This window comes from Aotus nancymaae, unplaced genomic scaffold (assembly GCF_030222135.1).
Source record: "Aotus nancymaae isolate 86718 unplaced genomic scaffold, 86718_ANA_hifiasm-v0.15.2.pri h1tg000032l_0, whole genome shotgun sequence".
Classification (NCBI taxonomy): Eukaryota; Metazoa; Chordata; class Mammalia; order Primates; family Aotidae; genus Aotus; species Aotus nancymaae.
Genome location: NW_026988445.1, coordinates 15,353,813 through 15,363,473, shown reverse-complemented (window position 1 = coordinate 15,363,473; position 9,661 = coordinate 15,353,813). Strand labels below are relative to the sequence as shown.

Sequence of the window (9,661 nt, the reverse complement as noted above, 5' to 3'; positions counted from 1 at the left end):
TATATATATATATAAAATTTTACTTTAAGTTCCGGGATACGTGTGCAGTTTTTTTAACCTGCTTATTCACTAATTTATTCAACCAACACTTGTGCCATGGTGGTTTGCTGCACCTATCAACCCGTTATCTAGGTTTGAAGCCCTGCATGCATTAGATATTTGTCCTAATGCTCTTCCTCCCCTTGTGCCCCACCCCTCCAAAATATATATTTTTTAATTAGCAGGGGTTGTGGCATGTACCTGAAATCCCAACTACTTAGGAAGCTAAGGAGAGAGAGTCACTTGAGCCCGGGAGGTGGAGGCTACAGTGAGCCAAGATCGCATCACTTCACTCCAGCCTGGGCAGCAGAAAAAGACTCTGTCTCAAGAAAAAAAAAGATGTTTTATCCAGCATTTTTAGTTGTTTTCAATAGGAGTGTTAATCTCAAGAATTTAGCCCACTATATTCCCTAAAAATAGACCTCAACATACCCTACTTCCCAGCTTTGTCTTTAACCACCCCTGAAAAACATCTCGAATCTCACATGTAGGCTTCAGAAAGTTTGCCCCAAATTCTGATGCCTTATTTTAAAGCTGTTGCCTTTTTCCTGGGCCTAAAAATGCACTGAATCTGAAAATTCTCCCAGGATGACAGGCCACCAGCTGGGAGGCCGAGATGCCTGGAGCCCTCGAAGCCCAAAGCTAATGTGCCATGTGTCAACAGGGATCGGTTGAACCGTGAACATAAAAACAATAAAAGAATGAAGGGCGAAAGGGACGAAGAAAGCAGGTCAAAGTGATAAATCACCGTGACAGCTTCCGTGGGTGGAATAGTGGGGGATTTTTTTTCCTGACCTTTTTGTACCACGACGCTTCCACCAATGTTATTTTTTCAACAAATATATATTATGTTAACATTAAAAATATGAAGTCAAAAGGCACAAATGAACAATTAAACAGAAAAGAAAGGCTCTACTAGTCCAGCAGCCCAGAATTCTCTTTCCAGTAGCAGGGACAAGTTTGGGCAGATCCATTCACAACCCTGATGATGCCCAGAGGCCAGGCTCCCTACGACAGATGGAGGAGCTTAGGGGCTTGGGCTGGGCAGGGGATCAGAGGCTCATACTCGATCATACACGTGTATGACACACTGGATCATTGTGACGCAAGGCAGCACCCGCTGGAAGGAACTCAAGTCGCTGCTTTCATGGATCTGTCCACGCACCAGAGCAATTGTGGGTGCACTTAGCAGACATGAGTGGGAAGAGAACACTTGGGGTTCAGCAGACTGAGTTCTAGTCCCAGCTTTGCATGGCACATTGGGTTTACCCCCTCAATACCATTCTGGAGAGGGAGGAGCGGCTTTTCTGTAGGATGAGGGAGTAAGCTAGAAGAAGGGGGAGAGTCACGTCTTTCCAAGGCAGGTTCCTTGAGAGCTTCAGAAAAGGATCCACTGTAGCTTAGGACGGAGAAAGAAGTCTTTCTCCGTCCTAAGCTACAGAGCTCAAGATTAACCCCACTTTCCTCCCTCCCTTTTGTTTGTCTATTCATCAACACATATGTATAGAATATCTCTATCATTGCAGGCACAGAGAGGCACAATATGGAATCTAGGTTTAATTTTTTTATTTTGTTTTTGTTTTTGGTTTTTTTGAGATGGAGTTTCGCTCTTGTTGCCCAGGCTGAAGTGCAATGGCACAATCTTGGCTTACCGAAACCTCTGCCTCCCAGGTTCAAGCCATTCTTCTGACTCAGCCTCTTGAGTAGCCGGGATTACAGGCATACACCACCATACCCGGCTAATTTTTTGTATTTTTAGTAGAGATGGGGTTCCCCCATGTTGGTCAGGTTGGTCTCGAACTCCCAACCTCAGGTGATCTACCTGCCTCGGCCTCCCAAAGTGCTGAGATTACAGGCGTGAGCCACCGTGCCTGACCTGGAATATAATTAGATGGGGTAACTTAACTGTATATGAACTTCTTCTCAAGTAAATGCTTAAAAAGGGTGCCTGTCATCCCTGGGTGCATGTCAGGGCACATGTTAGGGCATCATCTCAGGGCGCATGTCATCTGTTTCTAGAATCCTGATTTTCCGCTAATGTTTGTTTCAGCCTCTAGTGCTCAGTGCAAGACAGGCAAGCGGAAGCAGGACCATGGGGGTGCAGTGAGGCCCAGGAAGACACATGCTCAGATCTCCAGGAGCCCTGGGGCAGAACCTGTCAGGGTCAGTCTCCGTGGGTTGGAGGATGGGGGAGCTGCATGTGTTTTCCCAGAACACGCCGGCACCGGAGGCCAGGAATTTGAAAGCCAGGAAACTCCGCATCTCTGAAGTTACATGGGATCTCTTCCCCACATGGGCAAGGCAAACACCGGTTCAGGCTGAGATATGAAGATGAGGCGAGAGGCCCCAGAATGCACACTTACACTCGCAGCGCCAGTACAGACGATGCGCCTCACTTCCCACGCCCAGCCCCAGCCCTGCACTGGGTGGCTGTATTTTTTCCAACAGTCAGCCCTGGACACCGTGATGCAAAGTGAATTGTTCCAGGCCACAGGAGAGCACAGACACTGTGGCCTCCAACCAGGGAAGTGTCTATGTCCTTTTTCCTCCATGCAGTTTCCTGGTTATGGGACCACATGGGAGGAGCTGTGCTTCTCCTCAGCCTGAGAAGTTAAGACATCTAAAATTGAGTTGAGATTATTCTTCAGCTTATTTTCCAAATGGATCCAGAACTCCGTCTGGATTGCTATTGCCCTGCTTATTGGCACCCTTTCCAGTCCTCAATTCACTGATGTATTCAACAGACACTTGCTCAGCACCTACAGATCAGAGTTTCGGTCCTCATGGAGCCGGCAGTCTAGTTGGGAGGCAGATATTGATCAAATAGTAACACGGGCTGGGTGCAGTGGCTCAAGCCTGTAATCCCAGCACTTTGGGAGGCCAAGGTGGGTGGATCACCTGAGATCAGGAGTTCAAGACCAGCCTGGCCAACATAGTGAAACCGTATCTCTATTAAAAAATACAAAAATTAGTCGGACATGGTGGCAGGTGCCTGTAATCCCAGCCACTCAGGAGGCTGAGGTGGCGAATCCCTTGAACCTGGGAGCAGAGGTTGCAGTGAGACAAGATCGTGCCACCGCCCTCCAGCCTGGGCAACAGAGTGAGATCCCGTGTCAAACAAACAAACAGCAACATGAACCAATGTGCCTCTGCAAATTTCACATATGCTACAAAGGAGGGGTGTGGTATGGGACAGCATTGACCAAGTCTCACGTCAGGGAGGGCTTCCAGAGCAAGTGCAGCTCTGAAAGGCAGCGTGAATGGCTCACGCAAGGTCCTGGGGTCCTCTAAGTCCTGAAGGGAGGTCAGTGTAGCTGGGAGAGAGGGTAGGGGTGGTGCGGGGTTGGGGAGGAGGCAGAGGTGGCCAGCCCAGCTGTGCAGACCCTCCACTGCTGAATGTATATAAAATTTTTATTTTGGGCCGAGCGCAGTGGCTCACACCTGTAATCCCAGCACTTTGGGAGGCCAAGGTAGTGGATCACGAGATCAGGAGATTGAGACCATCCTGGCCAACATGGTGAAACCCCATCTCTACTAAAAATACAACAATTAGCTGAGCGTGGTAGTACACACCTGTAGTCCCAGCTCCTTGGGAGATTGAGGCAGAATTGCTTGAACCTGGGAGACGGAGGCTGCAGTGAGCCAAGTTCACACCACTGTACTCCAGCCTGGGCGACAGAGTGAGACTCTGTCTCAAAAAAAAAAAAATATTTTAAGAGCAATGGAGATCCATGAACTGTTTTAAGGAGAGAGAGGGAGACACACACACACACACACACACACACACAGAGAGAGAGAGAGAGAGAGAGAGAGAGAGAGAGAGGCCTGGCCTCACTAGGTGTAGGAGGAGAACTGAATGACAGCTCTCAGGTCTCTAATTCACTCATTTGAATGCTCACCGAGGGCACCTTTCTTTGGGAGCTTTGGCTGGTGTGGGGAAGCAGGCAGGTTGGGAACCCTGGAGATGGCGAGCCTAGTGGGGAGAGGGAGGCAGGCTGGGCTCTGAGATTGTACAACTTGAGTCCCAGCCCTTTTAATTCTTCTCAGTCTGTTGGAGCCTTGGGGCTGGCATGGAGGGTCATTAGAACTCGAATGTTCTCTGCAGAAAACTCAAAAAGCCCTAAGGAGAATGAGAGTCTGTGCTATTTTGGCATTTCCTCCCATTTCACTCACTACCTCAGAGGGAATGTAAATGATGATAAGTGAGAAACCTGCTCAAATAGCCTGGCTTGACCCAGGGTCTGCTTGGAGGCCTGTGCTCTGGGGCTGGAAACGTGGCGGGGAGAGGGAGGAAGGAGATGAGGGAGAGGGAGGGGAGAAGGAAGAGGGAAAGGGGAGGAAAGGAAAGGAAGGAAGGGAAGGAAGGGAGAGAAGGGAAGGAGAGAGGAGGAGAGGGAGGGGTAGGGAGTGAGAGGGTGGGGCGGGGAGAAGGGAGCAGGGAGAGATAGGAGAGGGGACAAGGAGGAGGGGAGGAGGAGGCCGAGGGGGAGGGCAGAAGGCCTGCAGCTGTCTGCAGAGCCCCACGCCTGCCACACGGTGAGTCACAGCGCCAGCTCCCACTGCCTGCCTCTATTTTTATATCAGGGCCTGCTCATATCTGACTCGTTAACTAAGCCTTCCAGCTGGTGGAGGGGAATCTGATGGCAGCGGATGAGGACGGAGGGAATAATTTAGAAGTCTACATAGGAATTATAAAGCGATCCCTCTCTCTTATCAGGAGCTCTTCGCCTTTTTAATAACCAGGCGCTTTCAGCTGCTGCTCTACAGGATTGAGGGGAGTTGCCAGCCCTCTCAGCAGTAATCAGGGTTCTGGAAAGGAGAACAGCGAGTCGACCAGAACAACCGCCTGGGCCTTGGCACCAAAGGGTGGTAGCAGCTGCAGGAGGGGCTCAGGGAAGCTGTGCTAATAGGCCCTTAAATGTGACACCCACATAATAAGGCTCCCGGTGGGGGCTGCTGCTATTGGTGCACATAACAGATGATCAGAGCAAATGACAGGCGCGCGGCTGGGGCTTCCATTCTGTAGAGGGTTGGTTCGGATGGGTCGACACCTGCTGGCTCAGGCAGGAGTCCCTTTCCTCCCTCACTGCTCCCCGGGGATCTCTCCTGAAGCTGCGTGCTGGGTGGAAGAGGAGGATCTTCCCTGATAGAGGACAACTGTTCCATGGTCAAGTGTATACCACTTGCCTGCTAGAACCTCAGAACAAGCTCAAACCGGAAGGTGAATGTTGAATATGTATATCCTGTTGCCTTCAAAGTACTCAGAAGAGGGGATTCGGGTTTTCTCTTGCTGAGAGGAATTGGGGTGAGCTGGGAGCCCTGTGGCACCCCTCTTTCTGCCATGCTCTGGGAGGGATGGGCAGCCAGAGCTGATGTGTGCCCAGGATGGATGCCGGCCCTGCTGTTCTCCTCCCAGCTCCTGACTTGGTGGAGAAGAGGCATGGGCACGTGTCCGCTCCATCCTCAGGAAGAATCCCCACATTCAGAGCAAGATGTGGAAGAGCCAGCTTCCCAGGGCCTGCCTGCATGGCAAAGCAGAGTCCTAGCCATGGCACAGCTCCAAGGGCCCGAGGACCATGCCTTGAGCGGGGGTGCCTGGCCGTGCCACAGCCCTCTCCTTTCTGGAGACTCCTGGGTGGCAGCTATCCTCTCCTTCCCACCCTCTGCCTGACCGTAGAAAGAAGAAGCCTGCTGACAAAGGGCCTGTTCTTTCCCCCAGCCCCTTGGGCGAGTAAGCACAGCTTTAAATCCAAACTTGAGAGCCAGGAGAGCAGCTCTGGTAGGCATCTCCGGAGGTTCTCATGCTCCTGGGGAGAGACAAGAGCATCCAGACCCTGCCTGGGAGCTCCGGGTCCAGGGCCTCAGTGCACACCCTGCGCTCTCCTTCGCCAGTTCCTCCTTCTCTGCGCTCAGCCCCTTCTCAGGGACATTGTCTCCCAGCGCCTCAGGTGCCTGGCTCCAGGGCGGCCTGGGAGCTCACTCCACACAGTGCTCCCGCCCTTCTGATCAGGATTTCAAACTGCTTTGCCTTTCCTGCACATAAACATGGAGCTGTGTGCGTGGGGTCCACAGCTCTGGGCAGAAGGTAGCCTTGAACTGCTTGGACACCGTCCCTTGGCACCAGCTTTCTGACTTGGGTCTTGTTAATCTCAGGTACTCCTTGAGAACAGTGACCAAGTTTCCCTTCTAACGTGGCCCCCAGGAGCTTACGTAGGTCCTCACACCCAGGGCTGGCTCAGGGAGGGTCTGGGGGCTGATCAGCGAGTCTCCTGGCATCTCTGTCCACCCTGAACTGGGGAAGAGATCTTTCCTCTGGGCCGAGAACTGAAGGAGCAGCTCTGGCGGCTCTGGAGGAAAGCTGAACATATTCCCATTGAGTAGATTTGAAAAACAAGGCTGACAGTTGATCACAAAGTCATGGAGCCTGTGTCTCTAGTGTCACGGAGTGTTTGGAGGGGACATGGTGGGGGGATGGCTGGCAAGTCTGGGACACGGAAGCTCTCAGACTCCTTCTTGGGTCGGAGATAAAAGGGAGCATTTCCCTGTATGTCCCATCAGTCACAGCCAGTGTTGAGAACAATGTCCTCCGCCTTCCTTAAGCAGGTTTTTACCTTTGCTGTCCTCTAAGCGACCTCCTCATGTTCCATTTCAGACTCCCCATTATCAGTTTGTGTGTCTTCCCCTTCCCCTCCCTAAGCACCCGGTCCTTCTAACTAGGCTGAAAGTGCCTGAGCTGGTCTGACGCCAGCTCCTCTGCTGGCTCCAGAGCCTGGGGCAGGAAGGAGATTGCAGAGTGGGAGCAGCCTGAGGCAGGCGGCCCCAGCTAGGGGCTGTGCTCAGTGTGACAGCTGGGCCACATGCCTGCCATTCCCTGCAGCATGCTCATCCTCTTGATATAGGGTGCCATTGGCTGCCCAGCCAGTGAGGCCTTGGGCTCTGGGACCAGGCACCCTGCTGCTTTTAGGGCAAGGCCAGCGAGGACAGGCTAGGACAGGCGTCAGCTTTCTTTCTCTCCTTGCATGGCCAGGGCCTGCAGCCTGCTTTCTGATTTGTGTGTATTATTAGGTCCCAGGGATTCCTGCAGCCTGGGTGAGCCTCAGAGGGTGGAGTCCTCCTGGATTCCCACCCCACTCTGTGGAGGAACTGTATCCTGGGACCTGAGCTCTGTCCAGGGTCCTCAGCCCCTCTGAGAGAGACCGGGCCCACTGCCCTGTTCCAGGCAGAATGAAGAAGGTACCATTTCTCTTCCCCACTGTCCCTGAGCCCACATGTGGCCTGCCTTGCTCAGATGTCCCTCCCACACCCTGCACCTGGTGGCTCCTTTCTGTTCTCCAGATTCTCCTCCCTCACGGTTGGCAAGGGCCTAACAGCCTCCTCCCCTTGGTAACATATGGGCAAGTTTACCAGGGTGGGTAACGTCATAACTCAACCAGCAGGGTTAAATTTGGAGATCAGAACTTACTGCTCCTAGAGGAGTCCCATCCAGTGCAGAGCCCACTTTGCCCCACAGGCAGGGCCCTCTTGTTAGGCCGAGCTTCGGGCTGAGAGAAAAGCACACTCTCCTGCCCCTTCCCACGCCCAAGGACCATTGACTAGAGGAAGGAGAGAGACCCTGCGTCTGTCTTTGCACGGGGGCGATGGGCAGGGGCAGGCATCTTTAGGCAAGTGAACCCCCTGCATTAACTGCGTTTAGCCAGGGGAAGCAAGCTCCTGCCCAGGCCCATCCAGGGTCGCAGAGTAACAATAAACAGGGCGTCTTAGAGCTGACCGGGTGGGGCGGGTACGTGCTACCTCGGCCCCCCGCCCCGCTCGCCTCTGAGTAGTGGGGTGGGGGGCTTAGGGTCCTGGCTAGGCCTAGGAAGCAGATCTGGTTGGATCTGACCTCTCCTCACCTTGGTTTGAATGCTTGTGTGAAGAGCTGATTGCCTTGGAGGCGAATTCCTGAGAAGCGGCTGGAGAGCCCCGTGCGTGCGCCCAGCTGGGACGTCCGAGGGCGAATCCGGCCAGGGCGCCTTTCCTGCGGCGCGGAGCGGCCAGCACAACCGCGTGGGGCCGCGATCGCCCGCCCTCTCTCCACAGACTGCTTTCCCCAAAGCAGGCACCCGTCAGGCCAGCCTCATCTGCGGGTCCTCACCACCCTGGGTTCCCCTTTCCGCAGGAACCCCTCTGCTGCGCGCACCAGCCGCCCAGTCCGCGGGGAACTCCAGGCAGGGCCTGCTCCCACTCCCCACCTCGCTCCCTCCGGGGACAGCCCCTACTCTCGGGCCTCCTCTGCCACATCTGTAAAGCAAAGGACACGTTAGTCACCTCCAGGGTCTCTCTTGGTCCCCAGCCCTGAACTCCTGCCTCGGGTGCCTCCCCTAAGCTCCGGAACGCGCAGACCCCCCGAATGCCAACTTTGACGGTGGCGACCTTCAAATTCCGGAGAACGCCCTCGCTCTGGGTCCTGGGCTGGCGGCGCTGTGCCTCCCTCGCCTCTGCGGCAGAGTTAACTTGGGGCCTTGCTTGGATGCAGGAGCTGTTCCCGTTGTATTTTGCCGGTTGGGGAACTCCAGACTCAGGCCACGGTCTCTGCATTGTGGGGGAATAAAAGCCACTTGTGAAAAACTTCTCCCCCCGTGGCATGGACTGCGTAGGAGACAGTGAATGGAAGAAGCGACCAACCTCAGCGTGAAGTAAACCGGGAGGGAGGAAGGAGTGGGAGAGGGGACAGAGGCCAGGCAGGCTCTTTGTCTGGTGGAGGCGGCCCAGCCACTGCTTCCGAAAAAGCAGAGACATCTGATACACACACACAGAGATCTTTTGTGAACGGCCTTTGTTCGTTTTTTCCGGAGCATTTGAGGGACACGACACTTTTTTGATGTTAATCAGAGCAGGGGCTGAGACAACCCTGGCTGATACGGTGCCGACCACAGGCTGCAAACACGAGCTGAGAGGTAGGATAGTAAGTGGAGGAGAATGTCCCGCTGAAGCCAGACACCAGCGAGGTGGTACATGTGATGACAATACCAGAATGAAGAATTAATATTTGTGCTGCTCTTGGAATAATGCCTTGAGCAGGTTAAGTTCTATATGTGTGTTCATTGAATGCGTTTTTAAAAGGCTGCGTTTATAAAAACCTCGATTAGAGCTCAAGCTTGTATTCAAATAAACTTCCATTCTGGGCAAATTTGAAATTTGCAGAAACATTTGAAGTTGCTCTGGTAGGATATAGGTGTCCATCTATCCTGCACCCAGTTCTCCTATTGTTAACTCCATACATTACCTCAGTACAGCCATTACACGAAAGAATCAGTTGTGGCAAATTCTATTTTTTTTTTTTTTTTTTTTGAGTCGGAGTCTCACTTTATCGCCCAGGCTGGAGTGCAGTGGTACAGTCTCAGCTCAGTGCAACCTCTGCCTCCCAAATTCAAGAGATTCTCCTGCCTCGGCCTCCTGAGTAGTTGGAATTACAGGCGTGCACCACCGTACCCGACTAATTTTTGTATTTTTAGTAGAGACAGGGCTTCACCATGTTGGCCAGGTTGGTCTCGAACTCCTGACCTCAAGTGATTCACCCACCTTGGCCTTCCAAAGTGCTGGGATTACAGGCATGAGCCACTGTGCCCGGCCTATTATTTGT

At 53.1% G+C, this 9,661-nt stretch overlaps 1 long non-coding RNA gene across 1 annotated transcript; it reads left to right on the top strand.

Annotated features, from left to right (window-relative positions):
• Window positions 1–4,730: 4,730 nt before the first annotated feature.
• LOC135277431 (uncharacterized) lies at window positions 4,731–9,208 on the top strand. Its single transcript, XR_010345031.1, has 2 exons — window positions 4,731–5,260; window positions 8,372–9,208. It is a non-coding gene; the product is annotated as an uncharacterized LOC135277431 (long non-coding RNA).
• Window positions 9,209–9,661: the final 453 nt, after the last annotated feature.